Source organism: Cupressus sempervirens, chromosome 4, assembly GCF_028749045.1.
Source record: "Cupressus sempervirens isolate cs-2001-9-10 chromosome 4, ASM2874904v1, whole genome shotgun sequence".
Taxonomy (NCBI): domain Eukaryota; kingdom Viridiplantae; phylum Streptophyta; class Pinopsida; order Cupressales; family Cupressaceae; genus Cupressus; species Cupressus sempervirens.
The window spans coordinates 709,309,619-709,331,843 of record NC_143121.1 but is presented as its reverse complement, the minus strand read 5'-3'; positions in this window follow the sequence as shown (position 1 = coordinate 709,331,843).

Sequence of the window (22,225 nt, the reverse complement as noted above, 5' to 3'; positions counted from 1 at the left end):
TTTTGCTGCCAAATTTGAGTTAAACCTTTAGGCATTAGATCTATTGGACTTAAATTACCAAGTCTTGCTGATTACATATTTTCTAATGTTCTTTTATCTTCCACAATTGAAGAGAAATTTAATATCAATTGTGCATATTAGACAGCAAGGTCATTCAATACATATGTTTGATGGTATTATTGAGATTAGAAGAGATAATGATCATGTGATTGTAATGACTGGAGTGGAAGATGATGAAATTTTATATTTGAAAGGTACTTCATCAAGTTCTCAAAGACTTCCCACTATCCCAAAACAAATTTCTCAGTGTGATGCTTGTATTTTAGGAAAACATAGTAAACAACCTTTTCATAATTTTATGTTTAGAGCTTCTAGAAAGGTAGGTCTTATTCACTCAAATTTGTGTGGGCCTATGTCTTTTCCATCAACAAATGGAAAAAAATACATAATAACTTTTATTGATGACTATACCAAGATGTGTTGGGTTTATTTATTAAAAGAGAAATCTGAAGCTTTTGATACATTCAAAAATTTCCATTTGTAGATTAAAAATGGGACTCAACTCAATATTGGAATCCTAAGAGGTGATAATGGTGGTGAGTACACTTCTAAAGATTTTGACAAATATTTGTAGGAAAATAGTATTAAGCATCAGACAACCATTCCTTATAACCCACACCAGAATGGTGTAGCAGAATGTATGAATCAAACACTCCTTAATATAATAAGATCTATGATGTTTTTAAAAAATGTTAAATTAGTGGTTTGGGAAGATACAACTCTCTATGCTATCTACATAAAGAATAGAAGTCCTTTTGTTGCACTACAAAGAAAACTTTCTATGAGATGTGGCATGGCCATCTTCCAAATGTCAAGCATTTTAGGGTTTTGGGTTGCACATGTTATGTTTTAATTCCTACTCAGTTGAGAAATAAATTGGAAGCTAGGAGTAGAAAATGCAATTTTTTTTGGATATTCTACTACTTCAAAGGCTTATCGTCTATATGATGAGGAGAATAATTTTTTTTTATTTCTAGAGATGTTATATTTCTTGGATTTGAAAAAGACACACATACTATTGACAAACAACTTTCTCATCTTGATAGATTTCAATAATAAAAAAATCTACATGAATGGGATAATAAACTTCCAACTCTTGAAGGGGGGATTCCCTTTCCAGGTCAATCTTTGGAAGTTACAGAGAATGAAAACAATATGAAAGAGAAAAATTCTAAAGAATCTAAAATAGTTTGTGAAGAACCTATTGAAAGAGAATAGAACAATTCTAAAGAATCTGAAATTGTTTGTGAAGAGCTTGTTGAAAAATATTATGAACTAGCTTGTGAAGATTCTAATTCGAAGGTTCTTGAGATTGATAAAACACTAGAGCAATAAATTTGTAGATCAATGCGTACCAAGAAAATTCCAAAAAGGTATGAAGATTTTGAATTAAATTTTTCTATTGTTGTTGAACCTTCTTCATTTCAAGAAGCAACAACAAGTGATGCATGGAGAAGTGCAATGCAAATAGAGTATGAGGCTATCATAAAATATGGAACTTGGAGGTTAGTGGACCCTCCAATTGGAACCAAACCTATTGGCTGAAAGTGGGTATATAAGAACACATATAAAGTTGATGGTTCACTTGACAAACAAAAAAAAAGACTTGTAACAAAAGGATATGCTTAGGGAGAAGGCATTGACAACACTGAAACTTTTGCTCCTACAACCAAGTGGAGAACTATCCAAGCATTGTTTTCTTTGGTAGCACAAAAAGGATGGAATATACATCATATGGTTGTTAAAACCATCTTTTTGAATGGAGATTTGAAGGAAAATGTCTATATGCTACAACCTCAAGGTTTTATTATCAAAGGCCAGGAACAAAAGGTATGTAAATTGGTAAAATCTTTGTGTTGTTTGAAGCAAGCACCACATGCTTGGTATGAAAAATTACTTGAGCACCTCCTCAAATTAGACTATAAAAAATTTAGTCTAGATGATGCAACTCTCTTTGTCAAGAAAAGTGGTAGATCAATTGTGTATCTAGTTGTATATGTTGATGATCTTCTCATCATAGGTAGAATCCATTAAGACAGAGTTGAAAAAGTGTTCTGATATGACTGACTTGGGATTACTTCATTATTACTTAGGTATTGAAGTCATTCAAAATCCTAATTTTATTTTTATTTCTTAGAAAAAATATATTGGAGAGTTATTATGTAGATTTGGCATGAAATATTGTAATTCTATTTCCACTCCAATAATTCAAAGATTTCATCCAATGAAGGAAATGATTTTGAAGATCCAAACCAAGTACAAGCAGCTTGTTGAAAGTTTGATTTATCTCACCACTACTCATCCTAATATTACCTTTGCAATATAAATTTTGTCCATATTTATGCATAAACATGTGAAGGGCATTGGATTGCAACACAATAAGTTTTAAAATATTTAAAGGAACTCAAACTCTTGGCATAAAATATTCAAAAGTTTTAGACTTCCATCTTACTAGCTATTTTGACTTAGATTTTGATGATGACAAAGAGAAAGGGTTATCTACTTCTGGTTATTTGATGACCCTAGGACCAGCTACTATTACTTGAAGATTAAAGAAACAAACAAACAATTCTTGCTGACTCTATAGCTGAAGTGGAATATGTATCAATAGCTCAAGCTACAAAAGAAATTGTGTGGCTCAGAAGAATTCTTGATTACTTGCAAAAGAAACAGATAACTTCAACAACTTTATTTTTTGATAATAATTTTGCAATACAATCGGCCAAGAATCCTAAATTTCATAATCAAGCCAAGCATATCAATACCAAATATCGCTTGATTTGACATCATGTTGAGGCCAAAACTATACAATTGAAACACTATTCTATTGAGGAATAAATTGCTAATATTTTACTAAAGCACTGGGATGTGCTAAATTTGAACAAATTCCAAATGCTACTTGGCATGACAAATATCCCTTCACATTAAGGGGAGAATCCTAACTATTCCTTCAGGATATCTTAAGTTTATTTATTTTTTAGGAAGTAGTTTTCCAACAGTTTACTTATGTAATGATTTATATAGTTGTACACAACTACCTAAACAATTTTTAGGTTGTATACATTCCCTTGTTGTTATAATAAATGCATCGGTGTGGTAATTTCATTTACATTCTTTGGACCTGTTGCAACTCATTCTTCTAGACACCTGACAAATGCTTTTAATTTTTTCCCAAAAGTGTGAGGACAATCTTTGCACCTCACACAATTCATAGTCTCTCAAAACCTTAAGGATGGTATTTTCACCCCACTTTGTTAATGCTCCATTATATTTTTATGAGCATTGGAGCATAAAATGACACATTTATTACTAATGCACAACCCAAAATGACCCATACATTGGTAGTGGAATACATAACAAGCAGATTCTCTTGCTCTGATTGGTGTAAGAGTTAGTCCCTTACATAAGAAGTGGATTCTCTTACTTATGAGTTGAGAGACTACAATTTTAATCTATTAAATAATAACAATAAAATGATCAATTTGGATGCTACTTAGACAATGCAACTCTCTTTCTACTCAATAACTATGAGATAATGCCCTCCATTCCAAAGTATCTACCATTTTAAAGTTTACCTTCAGATATGAATATAAGCCTTCTTTTTACTCTAAATTTAGAGAATTGTCAAAGTTATCATAGGTACTCACCTTTAACCAAGCTCAATTTTATTCTTCTTCTCTATATCTAGAGTCTAGAACTTAAAACATATCAAAGATGGGGTTAGGACTTGTTGTAGTTGTCAAGACTATTGTTAGAAAAAATAAAATAAATATAAGAGACTACTAAAATTAATGATAATGATATGTAAGAGTTTTTAGATTTGATTGTGTTTAATTTTTCTACATCAAAGTTCACTTTATGTAAGAATTGACTATGAATTTAGAGAATTGTCCTTAGTTGTTATACTATCATTCAACCAAGCTCAAATTTCATTGTTCTTTCTCTAAATCTAGAACCTAAAAGAGATCGAAGATGGCTATATGACTTGTTGTAGTTGTCAAGTCCATTGTTATAAATATACAATAACCTAAGAAAAGATTTCTACAACTAATGATGTTAAGAATTGAGAATATTGCAAATGCAGTAATCTCTCTTACATTTATATTTAGCAATGAGGTAAAGAGAGAGCCATATCTATTCATTATGGTGAATATATATATATATATATATATATATATATATATATATATATATATATATATATATATATATATATATATATATATATATATATATATATATATATATATATATATATATATATATATATATATATATATATATATATATATATCTTCAATATTTTAATCTCATAGGATTTATCACCCATTAGCTAGGGAGGATAAACATAGGATAGATGTTACACCATTGATAATATTAGGAATAATTTTTTTAAGGGTATCTTTGATTAGAAGATTTCCACCATTTTGAAATCAGTTTTGATATCATGAGTATTGGCCTCCTAAATATCAACACGTAATATTCACCAAATACTCTAAGTAATGGCCTATAGAATATTGGCATGTGATATTCACCAAGTACTCAAAAATAGGACAATGGCCTCATAAATATCATGTCATGTGACATTCACAAAGTGCCTATGGTATATCTATAAAGCAACTCATAGACTGTCAATTGAATGACATCAACATTTATATAAAATATATATCATGATTTAAGTTATTGTAAGATTGTCACCTTCCAATAACTTTAGCACATACAAGTGATAATAATTTGGAAGTCATCACTTCCTCATAATTTACATAGGGGTAGGCCCATACAGACATAGCATCAAAAGTGTACATAAAGTCACCACAAATACTATCATGTGGTTTTTATCATGACATCTACCATGAACCATATTAGAGAATAAAGTTTTCACCTTGAACTTATTTCTCATAGAGAAGAATGTATTACGAGAGATTGCACTTGGAACTTCTTCTTCACTAAGAAACACTAACCTTTCAACCTCCTTGTCAAGGTTACTTCTAATAAAGTGTCAAAACTCCCTCTAAATATGATATCAAATTTTGAGCTCCTCATTCAAAGTTACCTCTAATGAATTATCAAATGTCAGACTCCCTTAGTTTAACTACAACATATCCTCTATCTTCTTTCTCTTAGTCCGAGATTTCCTCTAATGAACTATCATGTTCCTTCTTACTATAAAATGATACTCATAATCTCAGTTATCAAAGATATTCACTTCAAGAGCCTCACTCTATCTAACATGATCATTAGACATGAATAATGAGTTCTAGATTAAAACTTCTTTTGATCTATTATCATATGATTGAGTTTTGCACAAATACTTAGATAGTATGCGTAATGCACCATTCTTCTTTTCCTACAAGAACTATCTCAAGAATTTAAAAAAAAATCTCTTATAATACAAATAGAAAAACAAGTAAAAGGTTGACCATGAAATAAATAAAGATAATACTTGAGATATAATAATCTCAAATATACCTATTTCATTATTCTGCAAGAACAAACATTCATCAACGTCCACCCTGATATGAGATGCTCTCATGAAGGTCTTATCATGTTGCCGACTTCAGAGCAATCTGTGAACATTCGTGAACTATTTTTAGTACTATAATATGACTACCTTTACTAAAATATCATGTAAACATTGCTTGAGTATTATAACTCAATCCTCTTCCTAAGCGCCATGGCTTCCAACATTTAGTGACTTATCTTGATATCGATATTTACCATGCAACCTTGATATGTTATTTCAATTAAGATGAAGCCATTATCAATATAGTTCATAATAATTCAACATTTTATTATGTCTTGAAAAGAAGGTAGTGGTAAACTATATTTCATGGGTAATTCATAATGGTAAACTATATCTTATGGGAAATTCATAATGTTGATAGTATTCATTTTTTACCTCCTCAGGAAAAGTAATATGGAGGGATACTATATAACTTTCAATTGATATAGTACATAGGGATGCTTTGTAACAAGTCTTTTTGAAAAGTGAAGTATTTCTTTCAAATAAGAAGGATTCATTATTTTGTGTTGTTACTAAAGACAAAAGATATACGATAAAGGATGGATACAAAGTCTTACAATAGTTAAATAATTGTAAAGTCTGTAATCATGTATTCTCATTTTGTTGGAATAAGTTTATTCTCCCCAATGTTGGTTTCTTTGCATGGTTTTCTTTGAGGAACAACATTCTTACTAGTGATTGACTACGAAGCTCCACATTACACAACCATTCAAATATATTCTATGTACTGTTGAAGATGAAACTATGGATCATGATGGAGTTATGTGTTAAACAAGTTAAATTTCTTTATTCCTTTACCATAAAAATTATGGAGCTGCTTAAAGCATGGCCCATGCTCTATTCCAAATCTATTTTTTCTTGTACATGGAGATGTATTTTGTGTTGTCATTTGGGCTTTATGGTGGGAGAGAAATAAACTCATTTTTGCCAAGATTTTAACACAATAGTCTCAATCTTTGAAGTTGTTAACATTAACTTCTTGTTGGAAATTAAATGTCAAACACCTATAGGTTGTCCTCGAGCCCCACGCCCATCTACCCTGTCAGGTCACCATAGGCATCCATGGTCGACAGGCATTTATTTTTGGTAGGTAAGTTTTGAAATTTGAACATTGAGAGGGAAAGGAAGAATGTGACAAAAAAAGGAATGTTTCTACATTCATTCAATGAGTTCAAGCAGATCAAGTAGATCAGAGAGAAGTTACAGAGCTGAGTAGAGAAGGAAAAAGGAAAGAAGTTTGTGCTTATAGTTGCACGTGCTTCCCCTGTTCACTCTGTAAGTTTGTCATTGTTAGATTCGTCTTGTTGAAGTAGTGATTGCTCCAAGCACCATTGTATGCAGCCATTAGAGTTGCAAGTTTAAAAGTTTATTGAAGTTTGAAGTATTATCAATTTAGGGTTATTTTAGTGTTTTCTGGTTGAAGCTGAATGCTCCCAGATTTTGTAATAGGTTAATGAAAGATTGAATAGAAAACAAGCAAGCATACTTGAATCTATCTTTCTCTTCTATGCATTTGACAGGTTTGTTTGAAAGGTTAAAGCTTTGGCTTTCTAGTTTTAATGTTGAAAGCATTCACATTGATTTTCTCTAAGTTATAATATTTCAGTTGAAACAAAACACTTGGCACCTACTGCATTTTTTGTGTGCCGAGCTCTTCAAGTGCTGAGCATTTCCTTTGTGAGCCGAGCTCACTTGGCATCCATTGGTGTTGAGCTTTCTCCCTTGTGTGCCGAGCTTACTCGACACTTGTTTCCTATCACTTGGCACCATTAAGTGTCGAGCAATTTGTGACTCGGCACCTTCAAGTGCCAAGTAAGTGTCGGGCAAAACTGGCACTCGACACCTTCATGTGCCGAGCAGTTTTCAAGTGTCGGGCAAAGGTTTTTAAGGTTTTAGGGTTGTGAGTATTGATTTTTAATTTATTTATATTTCTCACGTGGTATCAGAGCTTTGAGGCCCCACATTCACAGTGAGTTAGGGCATTTGTTTTTGCTTGGGATATTTGACATGGCAACAGATACAGGAAAGATATGGCAGCAGCCACCATCCTTTAATGGGCAAAACTATGATACATGGGCAAAGAAGATGAAGACCATAATGGTTGCAAATGATTTGTGAGAGTTTGTAGTTAATGGATTCAATGATGTGACTAATCCAACTCAGTATGTTTCTCTCACAAATGCACATAAGACTCATTTGAAAGAGTGAAGGAGGAAAGATGCAAAAGCATTAAGCCTTATTGAAGCAGCAATGACAGAGCCAGTATTCCCAAAGATTATAGCAGAAAATTATGCAAAGGAAGCATGGGATATCCTTGAGACGAACTTCAAGGGGACTGATAAAGTCCACATAGTAAAGCTATAGAACATAAGGAGGAAGTTTGAGAACCTTCAAATGAAGGAAAATGAATCAATTGCAGACTTCAGTTCAAGAACCTCCAATGTGATTAACCAACTGAAGTCAAATGGAGAAGACTATCAAGAGTAGAGGATAGTGGAAAAGATATTGAGGAGTTTACCTCATAAATATGACAATTTGGTCATGACCATAGAAGAGGCAAAAGGCCTCACTATTTTGACAATGGATGAGTTAATGTGTACACTTCAAACCCATGAGCATAGGATCAACAGATCTACTTATTCATCTTCCCAAGAGCAAGCATTCAAGGCTCAGTCAAATCCAAGAGAAAGGGGGAGAGGAAGAAATGGCTCAGGCAGAAACTCTAGAGGCAAAGGCCAAGGAAATGGAGGACAAAAGAATGCTGTAGCAGAAAGCTCAAGAAGAGCAGATGGAGCAAGTAGCTCTCAAAATACCTCAAGAGGAGGTAAGAAAACTTACAACTCAAATAAGAGTAATGTAGAATTCTACTACTATGATGAATATGGGCATTATGCAAGTGAATGCTGGAAGAAGCAGAATGATCAGTCAGGACAAGAAAATGTGGCTGATGTGAACATAGGAAGTGGACCCAATGCTGCTGCCTTCATCATATGTAATGTTGGTGAAGAAGGAAACCCTAAGGTTTGGTACCTCGATAGTGGATGTAGCAACCACATGAGTGGCAATGAAACCTTGTTTTCATTCATTGAAAAGAGTTTCAAATCAGAAATTAAGATAGGTAACAATGGAACCCTACCAGTTGTGGGCAAAGGATCTATTATGGTCCGCACCAAGAAAGGTGAGAAAAGGGAAATAAAAAATGTGTATTTCGCCCCTGGTATGAAGCACAATTTGATGAGCATTGGTCAACTCATTCAAAATGGATACAAAGTGTTGATGGAGAATGACATGTGTGTCATTCATGAAAAGGATGGGAGCAAGAATTTACTTGCAGCAGTTCAAATAACCAAGAATAGAATGTTTCCATTGAGGATTGAGACATGTTTCTCATCTCAAATTAGTGCTGCACCTCCGACACAATCAACTCTAAAGAGTGTGATTGAAGACCCCTCACGGCTATCGCACCTCAAGTATGGTCATCTTGGCTATGCTGGTTTAAATTTGTTGTCAAATAAAAGAATGGTAGAAGGTTTGCCACATGTAGGAAATTCTTGTGACAAGTGTGAGGCTTGTATTTTGGGTAAGCAACATAGGCTTCCTTTTAATTTTGGAAATCTAGGAGGGATAGATATCCATTAGAGTTAGTGCATACCGACCTAGTCGGTCCTATGCAAGTTACTTCCATTGGGGGGAGTACATATTTTATTACATTCATTGATGATTTCAGTCATAGGACATGGGTGTATTTCTTAATGAATAAATTTGAAGCATTTGATAAATTTGTAGAATTCAAAGCCCAGGCTGAAAGAGAATGTGGACATTATATCAAAGCCCTAAGATCAAATAGAGGAGGGGAGTATACCTCAAATTCTTTTGTAAACTTTTGCAAGAAATATGGCATAAAGAAAGAGCTCACAACTAGCTATACACCACAGAAAAATGGAGTGGCTAAAGGAAAGAACAAGACTATTGTTGAAATGGCAAGAAGCATGATGAAGGAGAAAAGTCTCCCAACTAAATTTTAGGGAGAGGTTATGGCAACAATAGTTTACCTAATTAATAGGTGTCCTAAAAAGGCAGTTCGTGATAAAATTTCAATGGAAGAATGGTCACGAGGAAGATGGATAGTTGAACACCTAAAGGTGTTTGGATGTGTTGCATATGCACATGTGCCTAAAGAGAAAAGGCAAAAATTGGATGACAAAGGTGTCAAATGTATTTTCACAGGGTACAACCCAGAATCTAAGGCATACAGATTGTATGATCCATTGAACAACAAGATGACTCTTTCAAGAGATGTGAAATTTCTTGAAAATCAATCTTGGTATGGTTCAATTGTTGAGTCACCGAGCACTTTAAGTAAAGTACCAATTATGAGTGAAGAAGACACTGATGAACAACAAGAAGAAGGAGAAAATAGAAGAAAAGGCAAGCAGGTTCAGTCATTGTCAAGCTCCTCTAGGCATGACCGAGTGTCAGTGCCGAGTACCAATGAAGACCGAGCTAGTCGACAATGCAACAACAGTGAAGATTTTGATCCCACACTCTCCTCCCTATTACCAAGAAAGACCAAGAGTCTTAGGGAGTTATACCAAGATGAAAGGTATGAAGATTATGATGAGAGTGTTAATTTTGCATTATTTTCTCATAGTGATCTAATATATTTTGAAAAACCTATTAAGGAGAAGAAATGGTTTAAGGCCATGGATGAGGAAATAGATGCTATAGAAAGGAATGAGACATGGGAGCTAACTGAATTACCTCCCAAGAAGCATGTGATTGGAGTGAAATCGGTCTACAAGACCAAATGCAATGTTGAAGACAAGATTGATAGGCATAAGGCAAGGCTGGTAGTTAAGGGCTACAAACAGCAGTATGGAAGAGACTATGATGAGACCTATGCCCCTGTTGCAAGAATGGAAACCATGCGTGCTGTCATAGCAATTGTAGCTCAGCACAAATTTGAGGTATTTCAAATGGATGTGAAGTCCGCCTTCCTAAATGGTGTATTGAAAGAAGAAGTGTATGTGGAGCAGCCACCTAGTTATGAAGTTGTAGGTGAAGAGAATAAAGTATATAGATTGAAGAGAGCTCTTTATGGGCTCAAGAAAGATCCAAGGGCATGGTACAACAGGATTGACTCATATTTGATGAGTAATGGCTTTAGTAAAAGAAATGGTGAGCCTACTCTCTACATCAAGGCAACAAATGGAAATGTTTTGATTGTTGTCTTGTATGTAGATGACTTGATTTTTACTAGAAATGACAAGGCTCTAATTGGTGAGTTTAAAGAGGCCATGAAAAGTGAATTTGAAATGATAGACCTAGGTCTCTTGAAATACTTTCTAGGCATAGAAGTAAAAAAATGCATGATGGCATCTTCATCTCTCAAGAAAAATATGTAGGGCAGATCTTGGAGAGATTTAAAATGCAGAACAGTAAAGCAGCCCCCACACCAACATCAGTAGGTCTAAAGTTGAGCAAGGAAGACTCTAGCAAGAGAGTGGATCCAACACTATACAAGAGTATGATTGGAAGTTTAATGTATTTGACTGCAATTCGGCCAAACCTAATGCATGCAGTAAGTCTGATTCTAGATTTATAGAAACCCCAAAGGATTTCCATTGGCAAGTGGGAAAAAGGATCCTAAGGTATGTGAAAGGTACCAAGGGATTTGGAATTTTATATATTGCAAATGATGATTTCAAGTTGGTTGGTTACACGGATAGTGATTGTGCTGGAAGTATAGATGATAGGAAGAGCACTTTTAGATACATGTTTCATATGGGATCGGGTACAATTTCATGGGCATCCAAGAAGCAACCTATTGTTGCTCAATCTACAGCAGAGGCTGAATATATAGCAGTAAATGCAGCAACATGTCAAGCAATTTGGCTAAGGAGGATCTTGATAGATTTGAATGTAAGGCAAGAGGATGGAACCATAATTTATTGTGACAACATCTGATCAATTGCATTGTCCAAGAATCCAGTCTTCCATTGGAGAAGCAAGCATATTGAGATCATATATCACTTCATCAGAGAGTTGGTGGAGAATGGAGATATCAAAATGAATTTTTGTAAGTCTGAGCAGCAGCTAGCAAACATTTTCACAAAGCCATTAAGGATTGGAACTTTTGTACACTTAAGAGAGAGTCTTGGTGTAGTTGATTTAGATCAATTGTGATCCTTGTTTGTTTGGCTCGGGATAAAGGGGGAGTCTTGGAAATTAAATGTCAAATGCCTGCATGTTGTCCTCGAGCCCCATGCTCATCTATCCTGTCAGGTCACCGCAGGCATCCATGGTCGGCAGACATTTATTTTTGGCAGGTAAGTTTTCAAATTTGAACATTGAGAGGGAAAGGAAGAATGTGACAAAAAAATGAATGTTTCTACATTCATTCAATGAGTTCAAGCAGATCAAGCAGATCAGAGAGAAGTTGTAGAGCTTAGCAGAGAAGGAAGAAGGAAAGAAGTTTGTGCCTACAGTTGCATGTGCTTCCCTTGTTCACTCTGTAAGTTTGTCATTGTTAGATTCCTCCTGTTGAAGCAGTGATTGCTCTAGGCACCATTGTATGCAGTGATTAGAGCTACAAGTTTAATAGTTTATTGAAGTTTGAAGTATTATCAATTTAGGTTTATTTTAGGGTTTTCTGGTTGAAGTCGAATGCTCCTTGATTTTTTAATAGGTTAATGAAAGATTGAATAGAAAAGAAGCAAGCATACTTGAATCTATCTTCCTCTTCTATTCATTGCATTTGACAAGTTTGTTTGAAAGGTTAAAGCTTTGGCTTTCTTGTTTTAATGGTGAAAGCATTCACGTTGATTTTCTCTAAGTTATAATATTTCAGTTGAAACAGAACACTCGGCACCTACTGCATTTTTTGTGTGCCGAGCTCTTCAAGTGCCGAGCATTTCCTTTGTGAGCCGAGCTCACTCGACATCCATTGGTGTTGAGCTTTCTCCTTTGTGTGCCGAGCTTACTCAACACTTGTTGCCTATCACTTGGCACCATCAAGTGCCAAGCAATCTATGACTTGGCACCTTCAAGTGTTGAGCAAGTGCTGGGCAAAATTGGCACTCGGCACCTTCATGTGCCGAGCAGTTTTCAAGTGTCGGGAAAAGGTTTTTAAGGTTTTAGAGTTGAGTATTGATTTTTAATTTATTTATATTTCTCACACTTCTTAAATGCTAAAAGTAATTCTCTATTTTCATGTTGAGATGGCAAAATTGATAGGGAATAAAATGACGTACTTGCACCTTTAGGTTATGTTTCTAATAGAAGTCTGAAATCACCCCCAGATCATTCATCAATTAAATAGATTCCCTCTTCTATTGGTTTTGTGAAGCTCAACTTCAATGGTGCATCCAGAGGTAATTTTGGATAAATTTGGCATCGACTTTTGCATAAGGGATCACTATGGCATAGTGCAAGCAATTAAGCCGATCCAATCCCCCAAGGAAATAACATCGTTGAGGTTCAAGCTTTGCTCGTTTTAATAAAAGCCATGCTGAAGGTGATTCCATGGTAATAATTAATGCATGCATCAAGCGATCACTCATGAATTAGAAAATCATGTATATCATGAATAAAATTTGGAACCTTGTAGACTCTCTTGACAATCATTGTATTTGGCATACCTACTTAGACGGTAATAGAGTCACTGATTTTCTTCCTAACAAGGCTTGTGATGGAGTCAATTTCGAAGCTTTCATCCCTCATACTCAATTTTTTGAATGTCAACAATTAGAGGAGCTTATTGAGCATGAGAAGCTTGACATTTAATTTATCGTGCATATGTTTTTATTCAAAAATGTCATTCAGTTGCGTTATATAATGGCTCCCCATTCTTCTCTTCTCTTCCTTCTCTTCTTCTCTATAATAATTAGACTGGGATTTAAAGTTTTTGTCTGACTCTTTCTCTGATGAACCTTCAAACCAAATTTGTATATTAATAAAATATACAGAAGTTAGCCCACTTTTATTTTTTTTAAATACATTCATATTACTAATAGTAAATATCAATGCCTCGGAGGAATCACATGATTGCCTTGTGAACTTCATGGCCAATATTGAGAATGTATTCCTCTTCAATAGTTTCCTTCACTAATTATTTCATTCACTGTATATTTTAATCAGGAAATCCCTGACATTGAATATAACCGGTGCTATAATAAACTCTTGATAAATAGTCTCCACTAGAAGCATGTGGTAGGATTGCCAGAAATTCCCTACGATTATGTCAAATTGTCCCTTGCATTGATAGCACAACAGGAACAATATTGTTGATGTCATTGTAGGAATATAAACAATTAAACAACATCAATACATCTCCATATGAACCCTATATGTCTTTGTTCAGAATAACTCCATCTTTAATAACCACTATTCTCTATTTATTTTTTTCTTTCAAAACGCAGCTCGCAAGTAACCTGATCAATTCATTCAGCTTGGTTCTCGTATTCCAATCACCAGTATTTTCAATTTGAACATTTGGAAGACTGGCTTTTACTACAATGGTCTTCCACTACCGTTGCTAAGTTACACTCTTGCCACATCTAATGATCAAGTTGCGGGTCTCTATCTGATGTCTAATGCACCGTACACGTACATGTAAGCAGACTTCACTTTCATTCTCTACTAACTGCACTGAAATCAAAAAAATTATTGAGGGGCAGCAATTATCAACAATATAATCAGTGATATACTTTGAACAGATGATTATGAGAAATAAACTTTGAAGAAATGATTTTCTACCAATTATTAAGTTAGAGATATGTTAGTTGACATAAATTTTAATAGTGGTAATAATTTAATACTTTTAGTTTAGAAATCAAATCTTAATATGTGATATTTAAACAATCTCCCTGCTTGCATATCTGCAACCTAGAGACAATACCTTTATTCATACAATCATAGTGAAATTTGTCCATTCATACTCGGTGGCATATCAGACCATTTAGAAATTGATAGCAGAGATCAGATACATTAAGATCAGATTCTAGATCATCGTGGAAATCCTTAGGGTGAAAATCTAGATTGATATATTCGCTTCTCCAACTCAAAGCTGAAATCCACTAGCACTTTTTTTTATTTTTTACATCAACATTCGAAATCAGACTATGTGAGCCTTCTAATGAGGCTCAAAGGTTAATTTAAAAAAAAATTAACATAATCAAATTGGAAAATTCTTCTATATAATATACAATAAGCTTTACATAAATATTATCATTTTTTAAATAGTATGTTAAAATATTTTTAACAATAAATTATATTGTTTTTTTAAATTATTATTTATATTATGTGTAGATTTCTGGTTTTGATTGTGTATGTGTTTTCACTATCAACATTTTCCATCACATTTGTGATCTATTAGTGGATGTAAGAGTATGTAATATCTTACATTTTGCATATCTCACATTTGTCAAATTGGATTGCAAATTGTGATTCCAAAAGGTACTACTCATAAACAATCAAAATTAAAAATTTATGTATAATATTAGAATAGATTTTGAGATTTTGATAGATTTTAATTTGTATTCTTATTATAGCTCTATTTTTATTATATTTGATCTAAAAAAGATTATTTTAGGGTTTTTTAAGAGCTTGTTGTGAATCAATTGTTAGCTATTGTCATTTTGTAAAAATATTTTGACAATTTTGTATTGTAGGGAGTAATTACATAGAAACTTGTAAATACTTGTGTTCTATTTACTAAGAGATGTTTTTTTTTTCTTTTTAATTTAATAAAATATTCTAAAATGTTGTTACAATTTATAAGAAATGAAAATAGTTATACATAACAATAAACAATTAAAAACTACATATTATAATAAAGTAATGAGTAAAGTAATAATATTTAAAATTTTGATTTATAATCTTTTTAAAAAAATTAAATAATCTAACAAAAATATATATTTTTTTTACAAATAAATATAAAAATAAGAAATAAGAAATACGATCTTGAAACCCTATAAATCTAGAAAAGTATTTACATTATGCATCAATATGTTTATGCAATTATTTATACATAAAATCCTAAGGGTTTTTGTGTGGGTTAGGATTTGATGAAAAAAGGTGTTTGGCATAGTAGCTACACACCATGGAGGACATTTTTAATGGTTTTGGATGATAATAATATTTATTTTTATTTTTCTAAATATTTTATTTTTAATTAAAAAATAGCTTTAATTTTTCAAGATTAATTGTTCATCATAATTGACATTCACAAAAGATTGACTAGTAACATTATTAAACTCATTTGAACTCTCTACAATAGATCCACCTTCTACCATCTTTATATTAAATAAACGCTTCATGAGAAATACCTTGTTTGAAGTGGAGAGCTTTTCATATAGTTTCATTAGGGTTTGCATCAACTTTTCCATTGTCTTCACTTTTATAATGTTAAATGTCACTGATGGTGCCAAGCATAATCAAATGCTTCTAAGTGTCTTTCTATCTAAAATTTGTCAGTCTTCATCTACCACAGTTCCATTTTTCTTTGTTTTTCCTTCCAATGACTTCCATAAATCCTTCTGATAAAGATAATCCTCCATTTTCATCTTCCATAACTAAAAGTTATGTCCATTAAACTTCTCAACCTTCAGCTTACCTTCATTTGTCATCTCTCGCACTCAATAGTGAGACCTTAGAAGATCATTATCAATTGTTTGACTACAAAAAATAAATGACGACCATATGGCTTTGATACCACTTGTTAGGATTATCCATGGACATAAATAATAGTTACATGCAAATGAAACTAATATCATAAAATAATCAAACCCATAGAAGATAATACAAGACACAAAGATTTAATGTGGTTCACCCAATCCTAGGCTACATCCACCAATAGCTAGTCCAATATTATTATTATCGGGTTATTACAATCCACAATCCCTTATAGCAAGAAGTTACAATATCACCATACATTATGAAATCCATAGCCCTAAGCCATTTTATACAAGGTTTTTCCACTTACTTAATTAGGACTAGAATAAGTCATCCCATATTAAAATAGTAGCTATCCCTGAACTTCATAGAAACTTAGCTGAATAACATCACAACACATTTTAGACACTTTTCCATGGATTCTAGAGTTTTTGTTGCTTCTTTGTCTTCTAATCCCTAACTGTAAACATCTCCAGTTAGGCTTCTTCCATTATACCTAAATGAAAACATCACAATTTATATGATTTTTCAAATTATGGCTACAAAAGTCTACATTTGATGTGGTGAAGCATTGCATTTTCATTGCTAATGTTGACCCTAGAATTGAGATTTTCTCCACTAAGGGATCTATCATTGGAAACATTATGCTCATACAAACTTGCAACTATAAATGTTTCTCTGCAACCTTTTTTTGTACCTTTTGTGATTAATATGATAGAAAAAAATTGTATGTACTTTCTTCCATTTGTATAAGATTGAAGACTCTCTATATATAGCTATATAATATTTTCTGCAAATATCAGTATTAGATTAAAACTTTGGTTTATATACACACATAAATGAAAGCAACAGTTGGAAGGCACTAAAGAATCTAGAGGCAATAAGCCCTATTAGATATCTATTAATCTAAGGTATTTTTGTTTATTATGGGAAAAATGAACCAAAGATGTGGATAGATTTGGAAAAGTATTTCCATTGCAAATTGTGTGCATTTGCATTCAAAAGATTTTTTTAGTTAATAGAAATATTATTAGAAGTTTACACGATGTTCAAAACCCACTACATATTGGAAATTGTAATATTTTCTCTCTCTTTGATATTAAATATCATGACATGACAATGTAATCTTCCTTCCACACTCGATTCTCAATTTATGTGAATCTCATTGTTTAGTTTTCCAGGTGAGCAACATTAAATTAAAAACCAAAAATTTCATCTTATGGCATGAGGTAACTTTAGCAAATTGTCCACCTAAAGATAGGAAAACACATAGAGACTAGCTGATTATAATTAATACCAAACACTTTTTTTGGGGGTATGTGTATTGGTATAATTCCATATCAAAATTCCATGAGTCCTCCAAATGGAACCCACCCATCATTATACACATTTAAGAATTTTCATAGTATAATCTATACTAAGTACTATTAGGTATTTGTTCTCTTTTTAAGTTTTAAAATTTTATTCCTTGCATTTAGTTATCAATGAATATAACCCAACAAAGAGTTGAAACATTTCCCCTCTTTCATTTGGAAGACACTTTGAATTTTGAGTAAAAAATATGTTAATGGTTGGTGTTTGGCTACGAGTGAATATGGTTAGGTAATTTTGGTTGATAGGGAATATGAGATCATTTGGAAATTAGAGAATGTAGATGAAAATATTAATTTCAAGAGGTGAAGTTGAGTGGATGTCTATTTGTCTAGAGAAATTTTTCTTTTTTGTTTTAATAATAGGGAATAGACTGTGGTGTTTGGTAGAGAAGGAATTAATATGTATAATGGAAGTAGAAGATTGGTGAGAAGAATTGCAATATAGGAAATTGATCCCCAACTTGGGAGGCAAATGATCAATCTTAATGATTGTGAACATCATGACATTTAGCTTCTTCCACCCATATTACATTTTGAGTGTACCTACATATGGTGGCCTAGGAACATTATGCCTCCTGTTGAGTAAACCTATAACATAAATGTACACTAAGGTTGGAACATTAAATGAAAGTAACATTGGGTAATTTTAATAGGTGTTCTGCTCAAGGTTGTGTGAAACACTATACCTAAAAACACACTGCATAAATGTTTTGTATTGAGTTTTTTCAAGGGGAAAGGTGTTTTTAAGAAAGAAGGTTCTATAAGATATCTTGTAAAACTACTTTTCACATAACTTCCATTACAGATTATAGTATTGTGCAAGTATTGATTTCCAAATTGTATTGTTCAATAGAGCTAATAAACCACTTTTTCGAAGGGAGTAGAGAGGGAAATGGATGAAATCACTCTGCTAGGGTTTCATGCGATCTTTGAGTTTCCTTATGTACGACTCTTTGTTTGAGCTTTCCTTCTGTGTCCTCCACTTCTCCAACCACATTTACTGCAAAAGTTTTTAGGCTAGTTTATAATGGCTCTAGCTAGTGGTGAACTAGTTGTTGATACTGGTGTTCACACTACTACTTTGAAAAGACATGGCACCTCCATTGAACAAACATCCTTGCAAGTTCATCCCAAAGGTTTTTCATGAGGTAATCTTAATATTATTCTTCCTTTGGAAGAATTTGATGTTTCTTGTGATTGGTTAGAACAACATACCTTAATAGGGTATTTTGTGGGTAGGATTCATCTTAAATCTATGCTCTAAGAATAGTTTAACATGAGTTGGACTCCTCATGGAGTCCACCTTGATGTTGTGCAAAACCTTACCAAAGGTTTTTTTTATTTCACTTTGCTAACCCATCATAGGTAGAAACAATTTTTAATAATGGTCCTTGGTCTATATATTCTTCCTTGCTTGTTTTTCAAAGATGGTGAAGAGATTTCACTATCTCTAATGATAAAAAGGTTAGGGTTCTCGTGTGGGTAGAGTTCTTGGGTTTACCCTTGCCATGCTAGCAATTTATTGAGTCCATTGCCAATACTCTTGGCAAAGTTATTACAAAGGAACATGAATTTCTTTTTAATGCTCATCCTCAAAAACATGTTTGTGTTGAGATTGATCTTTCCAAGGATCTTAAGGATTTTGTGGAAATACAGATTGGTTCCCAAACCTTCTCCCAGAAGGTGCTTTATTTGAACCTGCCTAACACCTGCTATAAGTGCTAGTCAACATAACACAAGATTAGGGATTTCTCTTTGGGTATGCCTAGGGTTAAACCCTCACCTAAAGAGGCTCCTTCAAAACCAGTAGAAGGGTAAAAAGAAGAACAAACTACTGGTGAGCACAAGGGCAAGGATCCCTTTTGGATCCTAAACAGTCATATGTGGCTATCATTTTGATTCCTCCCATCTCAACAGGAGCACAAATCCCAACTAGTGTAGGGATGCAAATAGTTTTTTCTAAACCAAACCTTGGTGTTTTGCAAGTTTCAAACCCTGGTTTATAGGGGATTAAGGTAGCTGCCAGGGCCAAAACCTTAGTTGTGATTCACACCCCTTTTGTTGCTTCTTCCATACCAACTTAGAATGTGCGGCATTCTCACAGTCCTCCTAGATGTGCTAAGAAAATAGAGGGAAAATGTCATGCTATTAGTCTAGAGGATCTTCCTTTTGGCTTTAACCTGGTTTCAACTTTTTTGCGAAATAACTACTCCTCTCTTGAGGACGAGGAAGATATGGAAGAATTTTCATGAATTTTTTTTATCTTGGAATGTGCAAGGTCTTATAGACCTCTCTAGAAAGTACTATGTCAAGGATAATCATCATAGACTTGGAATAGATTTTCTCTATATGCAAGAAGGTAAGGTCTCTAGTTTCATGTTTTCCTGCATGTCATGCCATTTAGCTAGATGGCATTATGTTTTCTTCTCAAAATGATTCTGGAAGGGGTGTTGTAGTTACTCTCTTGTCACCTCATCTTTATTCTACTATTATTTCGCATGGTTCTAACCCCATGCATAGAATCATTTAGCATTTTCTTTCCATTAACAATAATTATTTTGGAGTCGTTAATGTTTATTCTCCCAATGATGCTATAGAAAGTTCTCAATTGTGGGGCTAGATGGCTGAAAACTTTCCTCCAACTACTTGGGCTATGTGTGGTGACTTTAGTATGGTTGAGCTAGCCTCTGACAAAGAGGAAATTTTGCCTTCTCACTGGACAACTTGGGAAAGGGAAGCCTAGTACTACATACGCAATACATTGGGACATTTTGATCCCAATATTAACTGGCACCAATATAATGGATTTTGGCACACTTGGTCCAACTTTCAAGCTAGCTCTGACCACATATTAAAGTGTCTTGATCATGCCATGATTATTGCACAATATTTTTTCTCCATTTCTAAGGAATGAGATTTACCTATCATTCCCTTGACAAATGTGACATTATCTGACCATTATCCCATTTATTTTTCTATTTCGTGGCATATTTCTTTCCAAAGAGTTGTTAGATCTCAATTCTTCCTCAACATGTCAGTGTTGATGCACACCTCCACTATTGCTCATATCCTACATGTCTAGAATTTGGAGTGATGTCTATATTCCCAAATAGTGTGGATTCAGTGGTTGAATGATTCCATAACTAGAACCACTCATTTTCTATGCATCTATGGGTGGCAGTTGGTGGTTTTCAAAAGGTGGTCTTATGCTTCCACTAACACTGCTCTCAAAAAAGCTTCTGAGGCTTTCACCCTTAACCCTTTTGATGTTGATTTACAAATTCAACTTGCCAAATTTTTCCATGAAAAATAGGCTGCAAATAATTATTCTACTCAAGCGGCCCAAATAAAAGCTCACCTCCATTGGTTGGAGGTTGGAAATAAAGCTTTGAATGAGTTCTTTTAGGCTCTTCAAGCCCGTCATACCAATTTTGGGATTAAAAAATCAAGCAAGGCACTTCTGTTCTCTCTAGTCTCCCGGACATCCTTCAAGAATTTGTTCGTCACTATAAGAATGTGTTTTCTTTGCAGGGAAATTTAGTTGCTCACAAGAAAGCTCTTAGAAAGTGTACTCCTATTACTCCAAACTGCCTAGTAGTTGAGCAATGTGCTTTCTATGAGCAACTTCTTACCCTCCCAGACCTTAAAGTGGTGGTTTTCACCATGGTAGATGATAAATGCCCCAGATGTGATAGGTTTCATTGTGAATTTTATAACCACCTCTAGGAGTATATTGGTTCCAATCTACATAAATTTTATTTGGAAGCCTATCATTCTAAGAGCCTAGGAGCTATTATCAACAAAGGAAACATTAAATTCACACTTAAAGCTGGAGATCTTGAGGATATTTGCAATTGGTAGCCCATTACGCTTCTTAATGTGTCTTATAAGATTATTGCTAAGGAAATTTCTCTCAAAAATCACCATCTCATTCCTTTAGTTGTGCAGCCCAAGAAAACTAGTTTTATCAAGTCTAGATATATTCTTGACAACATCATTGCTTTTTGGGAAGGTATGGAGTGGGCTTGCAAGTCCAAGTAGCTAACTGTCTTTTTGAAAATTGATTTTGCTAAAACTTATGACCGGATTGAATGGCCTTCCATTTTGGCTATGCTCTAGGCTCTTGGTTTTGGTCCTAATTTCCTACAAACTATGGAGATTCTCTTTGGAGATGCTAATTCTTGCATTACCATTAATAACTCCCAATCTGATGCCTTTTGGATTTTCCATTCCATCAGGAAAGGTTTCCCTCTAGCTTTGGTAATTTATATTCTTGTTGCTGAAGGATTTGGTTACTTGCTAGCCCACTCTGTGTCCTCCAGTTTGGTTTGTGGCATCTCTTTACTAGAATCCTCTTCCCATTGGTCAATGGTCATTTTTTTGATGATTCCTTTCTCACTCTTTTGGAGGATGAAGAAACATCAATAATGCCTTGAATTTCCTTGACACTTTTTTTCAAGCCTCTGGTTATGCTATTCAATGGCATAAAATGCTTTGTTATTGCCAATCTTTTTTGCCAGCTCCTCCTTGGCTTAACTAGTTTGAATGGAAATGGGTTACTCATGGGGAGATTTTTAACTTTTTAGGCATTCCT